This window comes from Giraffa tippelskirchi, chromosome X, assembly GCF_054371585.1.
Source record: "Giraffa tippelskirchi isolate mGirTip1 chromosome X, T2T-mGirTip1v1.2.pri, whole genome shotgun sequence".
In the NCBI taxonomy this organism is placed as follows: domain Eukaryota; kingdom Metazoa; phylum Chordata; class Mammalia; order Artiodactyla; family Giraffidae; genus Giraffa; species Giraffa tippelskirchi.
In genome coordinates, this window is record NC_137289.1 from 151,331,463 (window position 1) to 151,343,738 (window position 12,276).

General features: G+C 41.3%; 1 pseudogene; it reads right to left on the reverse strand.

Annotated features, from left to right (window-relative positions):
- Nucleotides 1–3,988: 3,988 nt before the first annotated feature.
- Nucleotides 3,989–11,014, reverse strand: LOC145535787 (allergen Bos d 2-like; annotated as a pseudogene).
- Between the last annotated feature and the right edge of the window lie 1,262 nt (nt 11,015–12,276).

Consider the following 12,276-nt stretch of genomic DNA (forward strand, 5'->3'; position numbering starts at 1 on the left):
TATTAGCCTAAGTGGGTAATTGCACTTCTCCATGCGCGAGGAACATGAGGAGTCAGTGTTCTGGGGCTTTTTCTCAGAGACCATGAATGGCCACATTCCAACCTTGGACCTCATCCTGGTGTTGTGGGACAGAATTGATTGCTGAAAAATTAAATGGCTTTTCCAAGTTGCATTGGTAATGAGTAGAGGAAATAGTCCACCCATTGAGATATCTAGTTGTTTTGGATGAAATGGAGACTATCCATCCAAACACATTCCATGGTTTGGGGAAGACCACCCATCAGAGAAGCTGGAATACTCACACTCTATGACGTAAACACCTCCCTCTTGTCTCTGTAGCACTTCTGAGAAAAACTGGCATCTCCCATCAATCCTGAAAAGCAAACAGACAAGACATTCCTTCCTCACCATTCACTTCCCGGGGCTTGAGGACACCCTTCCGGGAATAGAGTTCGCACACCCAACTTCACAGCCATGACGCACACCTCTCCCTGTACATTGGACACCGTACCCCATGTCAGAGGTCCACAGACTCCTTGTTCTCAGCTGAGGAGGATTGTGCTTACTTGACATAAAATGTAAGGGAGAGGTATTGGCAGTCATCAATACATTCAATCTGGCGATTATAACACCTCAGTGGGCCCCCTTCCACAATCTTCTCCTTGTTATCCGCGGCTGCGTAAATAGTGCGCCATGTGTTAACAGTTACTCTCCTGTAACCTAAGAAGGAAGGTCTTCATAAACGTCAGTCAGGCTCTTTTCTGGTTACTCACCGATACACGGCACTATCCATGCTTCTGCACTTACCACAGAGGAGAAGTAAATTTAATCTTACTAAGCAAAGAGGAGTTCTACCCCCTACCTTGCTGAATAATGTGAGATGAAATCATCTTTCCTATTGGAGCACAAAGCATAGAATTCAGAAATTTTTGCAGACAGTTCACAGTTTTTTGAAACAGCTTAAACAATGCCAGTCAAGACCAGGACAGTTTGTAACTTTCTGAATGTTAGCATGTTAGGCTTTTTTTGTTTGTTTGTTTTACCTACAGATGAATAAGATAAGTGAAAAATACCAAGAACAGACAGAGGGTAATGTTATGTTCATGTAGATACGTGGACCACAGAAGGTGCACATTCTGGTCATCCGTATACACCAAATTATCTCTGTCACATGCACACACAACCTCACACGCACACGTGCACACACATGCACACACACACAATCAAACAAGCAACAACTTCTAGCAGATCAGCTCATTCTGGGTACCTTTGAGGGGTCTATCTCAGCTGGAGTTTCCTGGGCCGCACAAACCAGAGCAAAGAGGAGCGTCAGGAACACAGCCTTCATCTTGTAACTCACGTGGTCCTTCTTCTAGAGAAGCTGAGGGTGCCCCAGTTGTTGGAGAGGATGTGAAATGGTTCCACTTTTTATGGGCTCTGTCTCTTGGCGGAATACATATTGATCAAACAGTGGTTAATCACAAGACCATGGTGAGGTAAGCATAATCTTCTGATATCCTGGTTGGCAGCTGAGCATTTTGGTATTCTGTGCTTCTTATACAACTCCTGGGTTATTCCTTTCACATTGAAGAGGTCTGTTTAAGCTTATTTTCTAAAACTAATGATGGCACCTTTGGTTTGAGAAGATAAATATGTGGTATCTCTACCAGGAATCAGTTATCAGGGCATTCCTCAGAGGGGTCTATATTTTTTTTTTAATATTGAAATTGAAGTATAGTTGATGTACAATATTTTTTGTTACAGGTGTACTGTATAGGTATTCATAATTTTATTTCTCCTTTTGGAGTTATAAAAATATTGGCTTTTTTATTCCCTATGTTGTACAATCTTTATTTTTCAAATAATTTTTGTATGTTATTTATTTTATGCGTAGTACTTTGTACCTCTTATCCACTGCTTGTGTGTGCATTACTGACTTCTTTCCCTCAGCATATTCGTTTGAATAAACATCCATATATTTTTGTAGACTCCTTTCCCATTGACCCTGCATAGTATCATCAGGATATGTTCCACTTTTATCCATTCCAGTGTTGATGGATACATGTTCATAGACAAGATTTTGTAAGGAAGAGAGCCATCTTCTCTCTTGGGTAGAGACTTAGGGGCTCAACTTCTGGATCTCGGTGCCTCTTGATTTTCGATTCCTGCCAACAGGTGACGAGACTTTCCATTACTCCATCCTTGCCAGGACTCAGTATGGTCAGTTGTTTTCATTTCAGAGATTGTATTAAGTGTGTGAGTGTATCCAATTTCAGAAGTAGTTTCCATTTCCTCAATGAATAAAGTGGTGGATTTGCCATTTGTCTGTTTCCTTTGCTAGGTGTCTCTGCAAGTCGCTTGTTCACGACTGTGTGAATTATTTGTTTTTTTAGGCTTTTACCTTTTCTGGATATGAGTCTCTTTTCAGATGGCGATGTGTGAATATTTTTCCCCTGCCACTGGCTTCACTTGTGTTTCCTTAAAGTTGTCCCTCAAAGATGCAAATATTTTGATTGAGGCTTGGTTACTAACATTCTGTTCCCAGTGTGGGATCCTGCTTGGTTTAGATTCTAATCAGTAACCGCCTAGTCTGTGGTCACAGAGTTTCCGCCTGTGTTTTTCCTCTAGAGTCTTTCTTGCTTTGGGTCTTAAGTACACGTCTATGAGTCTCTCTGTGTGAGTTGTAAAGCGTGGAGCGATGAAAGGGTTGAAGCTCTTTATATTTTTTTTGGCATATGAATTCCCAATTTCTCCAGCAGTCCTCCTTATAAGATAATTATGCTCTTCTGAATTTCCTTTGTAACTGTATCCAAAATCTATGCCTGTATAGTCCTGTCCCTTCCCCATGAGCAGATTTGGTTGTGTTTTGGTTTGTGTTTCCCCATTCTTGGTCCTTTTTGGGGGCAGTGTTAAACACAGTTGGAACATGAAGACCATATGACTAGCCTTCAACCAGTTTGTGTCAAAAACCAAGTGTTCACGGTTCACAAGCTTGTGAAAATAGAATTTTCATCCGTTTATGGATCATTGCTGCTGCTGCTGCTAAGTCACTTCAGTCGTGTCTGACTCTGTGTGACCCCATGGACAGCAGCCCACCAAGCTCCTCTGTCCACAGAATTCTCTAGGCAGGAATACTGGAGTGGGTTGTCTTTTCCTTCTCTTTCTGGATCATTAGAGCAGTGCATATTTCTGTTGATTTTCACAAACCGTGTCTGAAATAGCAAGACATTAGTTTTGCTACATTTTGGAGCCAAAGGAAATAATCCTTGAGTAAATGCTGGCTGCAGAGTTCTCAACATAAGCCGATACTCGGTTTCAAAAAACCGTAAGGATTTAATTGACTTAAGTTCTACTGTTTTTTTTTTTTTTTTTTTTTTTGATATGCTTTTTCCTGTTTAGTGATAATTACCTTAGGAGCTCCTGTGATTTAAAGAAATATGTAATGAACAGCATGGTGACTATGACAAATAGGATTGCACATATATCTGTCAGTGATTTAGAGCAGAACTTTTAGGTGTTTTTATCTCATACACACACAGACACACACACACAGGGTAAAATGAGTAACAGATGTGTTAGTTAACTTGTGTCTTATGTAAATCACCAGTGACGGTTTTTCTTCGACTCTGCCTTCCTGCTCTTTATCTCCCTGCAATCTTCTAAGAGTTGGTGTATATCCACGCTGATTAAACTTAATCCACTTGTGATAGAGGACCCCTCTTCCCCAGGGTTTGATATATTGTCAGTTGGATAAAGATCCCTGAAAATAATTTCTCAGATAAAAATTTTTTAATGGTTCATATTTCCTGCCTGGTTCCTAATGTTCTTTTCATTATTCAGATGGCAACAGTTTCTCTGAGAATTTTTAAAAGTCTTTTAGTGGTGTATCTCCGTGGTCACACTTCTTATAACTTGTGCTGTTTTTTTTTTTTTTTTTTTTAAATTTTACAACACACGCTGGGTCTTGGTTGCGGTGTTGTGCCTTTCGCTAGTGCTGGACGGAGGGCTTGTCCTTGTGACGGTTCTCCTGTTCGGGCTCTGGAGCACAAGCAGAGTAGATGAAGTGCATGGACTTGGTTGTGGTACAGCAGGTGGGATCCTCCAGGATCAAGGATTCAATCTGTGTCCCTTGCATTGGCAGGTGGATTCTGAACCACCGGACCCTGGGGAAGTCCCTCTGCTCAGTGATTTTTTTTTTTCTGTTTCTTAGTTTTAATTCTTGTTTTAGTGGCTTCCTTGGGTGAGACCTAAGTGAGCATAGCTTCATTCGTTCCGGGGCTATTAGTGGTCATCCTCCACTCTTCCCCAGAAGCAATACTGGACACCTTCCAACCTGGTGGGGGGTCGTGTTCAGTATCGTATCTGTTTGCCATTTTACACAGTTTGTGGGGTTCTCCCAGCAAGAATACTGGAGCGGTCTGCCACTCCCTCCTCCAGTGGACCACGTTCAGTCAGAACTCTTCACTGTGACGCGTCTGTCTTGGGTGGGCCTACACGAAATGGCTCATAGCTTCCCTGAGCTATGCCAGCCCCTTCAGCACACAAGGTGTGATCCATGAAGGGAGTATAGCCTATTCGTCAACCGCTATTGTTCTGTTTTCTGTCAACAACTCGAGTTAACGGACACCTATATGTTGACCTTGGAGACCAGTGTGCGGTGGGAACGTGCATTCAAACTGCACGCAGCTTGCAGTGAGCCTTGGCAGGGTCCGTGCCCAGTGCCCTATTCAGTCTTTCTTCTCACTCCACAGCCGTTCAGGTGCACCCAGCCTTCCACATCCTTACGAGCCTACCAGAGGTCTCCAGAGTGGTCTAGCACGGCCTCATCTTTCCCATCCCCCTTACACATCTTTCCTGGTCTTTTGTCTAGTCCAGTGTCGTGACCTCTGGGGTACCCATGATGCTCGTTTTGCCCATTAGTAGGCACGAGTCAATGACTATTACTTTGAAAAATGTCTGATGAGGAACTTCTAAGCAGAGCCTTAGGTAACTCAGCACCTGCATCAGCAGCAAGGCCTCTGCTCCTGGGGTTTGAGCTGCAGAGTAGCACCCCCTGGTCGGACCCCACAGACCCCATGCTTTGTAAACACCATCAGGGCTCTGGCTTTACTAAACACTGTTCACTTTTCTTGTATGTGTGTGTGTGATCAGTTGATAAATCGTGCCTGACCTTTGTGACCCCATGGACTGTAGCCTACCAGGCTCCTCTGTCCATGGGATTCTCCAGGAAAGAATACTGGAGGGAGTTTCCATTTCCTTCTTCAGGGGAGAAGCCATGTGAGACTGCATTCTGCAACATCCTCGCCACCTCCTGCAACCCCACAGCAGATGAACACTGCTTGACACCATCATTGAGTTGTTTTCAGGTTCCACTTAGGACAGCTCAGATGAACGTGTCTGACCAACCAGTCCCATTTCTCTTGTGACATCTGATCGAAACCTCATTTCGCCATATAAAACTACTTTCTGTGGTGTATTCTCTCATCTAGCAGAAACACCTGCAGGATTCACACCATGCATCGTAAACAGTTATTTCCTCCTTCGTTGTACACTCGATTTTATGCGTGGTTGAATTTACATGTTTTGAGTGTTAGCAAACACAGAACCTTTGTTCACTACACATATGTGCTTTAATCAATTTATTTATCAGTTTAGGAATCTAGTAACATAAGCAAGAGCAGAGGACATTCATAGTTGGAAAGCCGTAGATTCAGGGTCATGATTTCCCGGGAGAGAAGAAATGATGATTTCAAGGAAAAGGTCTTCTGTCTTCATATGTGTGATTAGGACACATTAGTACTTTGATGCTGCTCGTATTCTCACTTCATTTTTTTCTTTTAACATGAAAAAAAGTAATACATTGTTGAGCTGATTAGGATTAATATGATATTGGCTGTAGCATGACAGAACATAGAAGCAGTTGCTGATGGAAGCAGTGGGGAAATTTTCCTACAAGACACATTTCACAGAAGTTCCTCTCTGTGTGTACCCCTGGGGGTTCCATGGAATTGCCACCTAGTGAAACTAGCTGTGAGCAGTCCAGTATCAGGTCTGATATTGAGAGTTACTAAGCTATGTATTCACAGCTCTGAGATGTAGGAGATTATATGCTATGTGACATGTGCCACTTACATCTTCTGTAGTCTGATTTATCCTCATGCACGTGCGGTGGCTGCAAGGTCATTCATTCACAGTGGGATTCCCAAGCGATCATCCTGTCTTACAGCTCAAGGCTTCACACCACCTCCATTGTCCTTAAAGCGTCTCACTATGGATTCTAGACCAATGTCAGGGTTTAGATATTCTAATCCAAAGACTAAGGAAGCCCAAGATTTTCACACTGACAAGGTGAAGTATTTTGTCATCCCATTTATTTTTAAATTAATTTTTATTGACATGTAGTTGATGTTCAGTGTTGTGTTAGTTTCGGGTCTAGAGCAAAGTGACTCATTTATACATTTGTTGTTGTTTTATCGCTATGTTGCGTCCCACTCTTCTGTGACCGTATAGAGTATAGAGTCCCAGATTCCTCTGTTCATTGGATTATCCAGGCAAGCATCCTGGTGGGGGTACCATTTCTTATTCGAAGGATCTTCCTGACCCGGGGATAAACCCACGTCTCCTGTGTCTCCTGCATTGGCACACAGATTCTGGAACTCTTGAGTCACCTGGAAAGCCCTCAGTTACATATATATATTTAGGTATGTGTATACCTTTTGTCATTCTTCTTTTTAAAGTTATTAGAAGATATTGAGTATAGTTCTCTGCTCTCCCCAGTTTGTCTTTGTTGTTTATTTTATATATTTTAGTGCATCTGCTCGTCTCAAACTCGTATTTACCCCTTGCTGGTTTCCCCTTTGATAACCATTAATTTTGTCTGTGTTTTAGTCGTCTCTGTGTTTTATTGCTTTATTTGAACCATATTTTAGATTCCACATGGAAGTGATAGCATACGATATTTGCCTTTCTCTTGCTGAGTTACTTTACTTAGTAAGATCATCTCTAGCTTCATCCATGTTGCTGCATCTGGCATTATTTCTTTCTTTTTCATGGCTGAGTAATATTCCATTGTGTATGCATCCCATTCTTAAAGCAGTAAGCCCCCCTCCCCAAAAGTGTTAACCTACTGAGAAAAAAATGTGTTGTATGTGTCATATTTATACTCACCTGACCGCTGTTCACTGTTCTTATGGAGGACAGTTGTCTGTGAAAGAGAGTGAATAAGGGGGAAAATGACCATTGACATGCCTCTATTTCAAAGGATTATTTCCAAACAGCTTTTATTAAAGATATCTCTGCCAATAGGTAATTTGAATTGAATAGTCTAGTGATGTGTTTTCATTTTGGATACCTGTCATCGTCTGGTGCTTTACCTGTTTTGATGACATTATCTATATTTTCATTTGGGATCCCCCTTTTGCTGTTCAGTTCCTGATACTTCTGAAGTTCTTCTGGAGTCAAACTGGTTCCTTTGGCTGGATTTCATAGCAGACAGGGCAGGAGAAGTGTGCATTAGAATCCTTTATGGGTTGTAGAGTGTCATGTGGCTCCTACCTGTAGTGATCAGTAAGCCTCACTAACACCACTGCCCTCCACCATCAGCTAAACCCTGGCCCCCAGGAAGTTTGCTACAGACGTGCCTGAGTGTGCACACAGGGTCTGTGGGGGTGGAGTCCACGTAGTTAACATCTTAGCAGATTCCAGTTCAGAGAACTCCTGAGTGAACTACTAATCATTCAGCGGAGACCTTAAACATCCCCCTAGGAGATGCAGTCTTTCATGGTACATCAAAGAAGGTCAAGGCGGGTCTGAGACTCAGAATTCCTCCCAACTCTTATCTCTTCCTGTCCACTCTGTCTACATTCTAGAAGTCCAGCCCTGGGGTTTTCATGAACCCTTATGCAATGAATGGGTGCGAGAATGATGGGGAGGTTTCAAAACCACACTAATCCTAGTGAGACGGAACAGGAGCCTGTGTTCCTTGCCCCACCCACCATGTTTTTGGCCTGCCTTCTGTCTGTGAAATGTTTAAGTCAAAGAATAAGTTTAATCAGAGAAATGAGAATGAGGAAAAGCAAAGGAAAACAGTCACAAGAGACCAAATAATAATATTGTAGTCATGAAGCAAAGACAAGGACCCGTAGTTCCTCCCCAAGGACAATAGATATTGTTTTGGGTCATATCCTTTGAGCTCTTTGCTACCACATGGACTGTAGCCCGCCAGGCTCCTGTGTCCATGGGGATTTTCCAGGGAAGAATTCTAGAGTGGGTTGTTATGCCCTCCTCCATGGGATCTTCCCTACCCAGGGATCAAACCAGGCCTCCACATTGGATGTGGGTTCTTTCCCATCTGAGCCACCAGTGAAGCCCTATTATAAGGTGTGTGTACCTGTCTCCTTCGTATAAAAATACTGATCATACGAGCTCATCTACAGAAGCTACAGTACTTACCAAGACCTTCAGTCATTTTTGTGAACTTCTCTCCATCATAATTTTCAATATAAGTTACCAGCGTGTTGTCCGATACATGAATCACTTCAAAAGTATTTGTACCCTAGACTGTGACGGAAAAAAATAATTCAAACCTCAGTATGATTAACCTCTTTCCTCTTCAGTTGAACGTGTCTTATTCTTCACACGCTCTCTATCGTCTGTTTTCCCTGTGATGGTAAACTCTGTCTCGATGACATTTCTAGTGGTGTGTTGTTAGAACCTTTTAGACAGCTAGAGAAGTAGGAAAGCTTTCTGTACACACCCCTCTCCTGAAGATCATTAAGACTTCCAGCCTTCTATACTGGGCAGTCTGTGAACGACGGCAAAGTTGCTCGTTGCAGCTAGAGTATTTGTTGAACCTCAACCAACTCATACCCGCTCACAAGAGCTGATTGTTACATTTCCAGGAATTTTGTCACCCAATTTGCCAGCACAGTCATGGTTAGAAAGGACTTCAAAAGAATTAAATGAATCTTGGTAAAATAAAATTTACTACATAATCCAGAGTTATTTCTTAGCAAAAGAGGTAACAAAAGAGGTACAAGTTAGTCTACTGCCTAATGTTGGGCATATATACCCTTTAATGATTGCAGATTAGATCCTGTGGCAGTTGAAATTAAAACAGTTGCATCAGGCCAAGATTAGAGTGCTCTGTTGTATATTTTTTCCATGAAAATGAAATCCATGGATATTTGATCACTTAATGTAATGTTACAGTGTTGATATTACTATTTGAGTATCATTTCCTGTTATTTTCAACTGCAGAGATAGAAATCTATGTTAGTGCCCCTTTCAACTTCGTATTGATATTATATTTGAGAAATATTTCTTGTTATTTCAAGGTGTGGGGATCGAAGTCTATGCTAAAGTCACTTTCAGTGTATGTAAAAATTAATTTGAAATATTTGCTCTTATTGGGAAGTGAAGTGAAAATCACTCAGTCGTGTCTGACAGTTTGCAAACCTTGCCTGTCACCCATCAGACTCCTGTGTCCATGGGAGTCTCCAGGCAAGAATACTCGAGTGGGTAGTCATTTCTTTCTCGAGGTTACTTTCCAACCCAGGGGTTGAACCTGGGTCTCCTGCATTGCAGAGCTCTTATTTTAGCTGTTCTAATTTTGGGGCTTGAAATTAATCATGTTCTCCTTACTACACTTACTAATAAAGAACTTTTAACATTTAAAGAATTTCTTCATTTTAAGCAAATTTGATCATGTAGGTGAAATAAAAGATATAAAAAGTTTTGAAATAGTGTTTATAATCTTAAGTACGTTTACACACTTCACCATGCCTAGTGTACATGTATAATCACCGTTCTGGTGCTTTTTCTGAGACCATCAATGGCCATATTCCACCCTTGGACCTCATCTTGGTGTTGTGAGACAGAATTTATTCCTGAAAAATTAAATCGCTTTTCCACGATTGCATTGGTAATGAGGAAACAGTCCAGCCATCCAGATATCTAGCGGTCTTTGCTTGGAACTGAGGCTATCCAACTGAACACGTTCCATGGTTTTGGGAAGACAGCACATTGGAAAAGCTGGAATACTCATTCTAAGACGTAAACATACCTTCTTTTCTCTTTGCCACTTATGTGAGCAACAGGCATGTGCCACCAACCCTGAAAAACCAATAGACAAGACATTCCTTCCTCACCATCCATTTCCCAGCACTTGAGGACACCCTTCTCTGAATAGAGTTTGCACCCTCAACTTCACAGCCATGACCCACACCTTTCACCGCACATTGGAGCCTGGACCCCATGTCTGAAGTCAACAGTCTCCTTGCTTTCCGTTGAGGAAGATTGTGCTTACTTGATATAGAATGTAACGTCGAGGGTTTCGCAGTCATCGATACATTCAGTCCAACGATAGTAACCCCTCAGTGGTCCCCCGTCCACAATCTTCTCCTTGTTATCTGCGGCTGCATAAACGGTACGCCACTCTCCTGGAATCTAAGAAGGGAGGTCTCCATAAGCATCAGTCAGTATCTTTTTTGGTTACTCACCAGTACACAGCACCACCTTTGCTTCTGCATTTTGCACAGAAGAGAAGTAAATTCCACCTTATTAAGCAGAGTTCTACCCTCTACCTTGTTGAGTATCATGACTTGAATTCATGACTCCTATTGGAGCAGAGAGCGTAGAATTCAGGGGTTTTTCTGAAATAAAACAGGTCATGACAGGTCATGACTCTCTGAATGATAGCATGCTAATTTTTTTTTTTTTTTTAACATATAGACAAATAAGATGAAGAAAAAAATAAAAGAATGGATAGACAAAGGGTTGTATTTTGCTCAGGTAGTTACGTGGACCTGGTATGTATACAATGTGATCATGCATATAAATGAGCTTATCTCTTACATGTACACAAAACAACCACACACACACACACCAACTCAAACAAGCACAACCTTCTAGAAGATAACCTCCTCCTGGGTACCTTTGAGGGGTCTATCTCAGCTGGAGTTTCCTGGGCACCCCAAACCAGACCAAAGAGGAGAGTCAAGAACACAGTCTTCATCCTGTGACTCGTGTGGTCTTTCTTCTAGGGAAGCTGAGCGCATCCCAGTTGTTGGGGAGGTTGTGAATTGGTTGCACTTTTAATAGGATACGTCTCTTGGCAGAATACATAATGATCAAACAGTAGTTAATCACACGTTGTGGTTACATAGACGTCATCTTCCGATATCCTGGATGGCAGCTGAGCTTTTTTAGCATTCTGTGGTTCTTATAAAGTTATTTATTTTTAGAGAAGCTGCAGTGGATCTGGACATTAAATCTTCAGAGTAAATAACTCATAGAACACTTGAGATATTTCCAGGACAGTGATATTTATATTCTCGCCCATCCTCAAACAGTCCACATATCCTCAACCTCTGTGTTATTTCTTTCACATTGAAGAGGTCTGTTTAGGCTTATTTTCTAAAAGTACAGATGGCACTGTCCGGTTTAAGAAGATAGATATGTGTTGTCTCTACCAGGAATCAGTTATCAGGGCATTCCTCAGTGTGGTCTGTATTTTTTTTATATTGAAATTGAAATATAGTTGATGTACAGTATTTTTTGTTACAGGTATACCATATAGGCACTCATAATTGTATTGCTCCTTTTGAAGTTATAAATATGTGGGCTTTTTTATTGCTTTATGTTGTACAATATATATTGATACATTATTTATTTTAACATAATTGTTTGTACCTCTTATTCCACTCTTCTTCTCTCAACCTACCACTTTTCTTCACCCCACTGGTCACCACTATTTTCTTCTCTGTTATCTTTTTTGTTATATTTTAGAGTATGTTTTATTTTTTATTTTGCACATATAAGTGGAATAGAACCCTTTGCCTATCTGCTCTGTTATTTTTTCTTCATCTTATTTGTCCGTAGGTTAAAAAACTTGCTATCATTCATAGAGTCAAGAACTATCACAGTCATTTGCCATGATATCATACAATATTTGTCTTTCTCCATCTGACTTATTTCACTTAGCATAATACCCTCAAAGTCCATCCACGATGCTCTAAACTTCACATATTCATGGTTGCCAAGTATTCCACTGATTTGTGTATGGATATACACACATAGGTGTGTGTGTGTATACATATACAGATGTTCATGCTGAATTTAGAAAAGGCAGAGCAACAAGAAATCAATTGCCAACATCCATTGGATCATTAAAAAAGCAAGAGAGATCTAGAAAAGCATCTGTGTGTGTGTGTTGGTTCCTCAGTCATGTCCGACTCTTTGCGACCCCACAGATTGTAGCCTGCCAGGCTTCTCTGT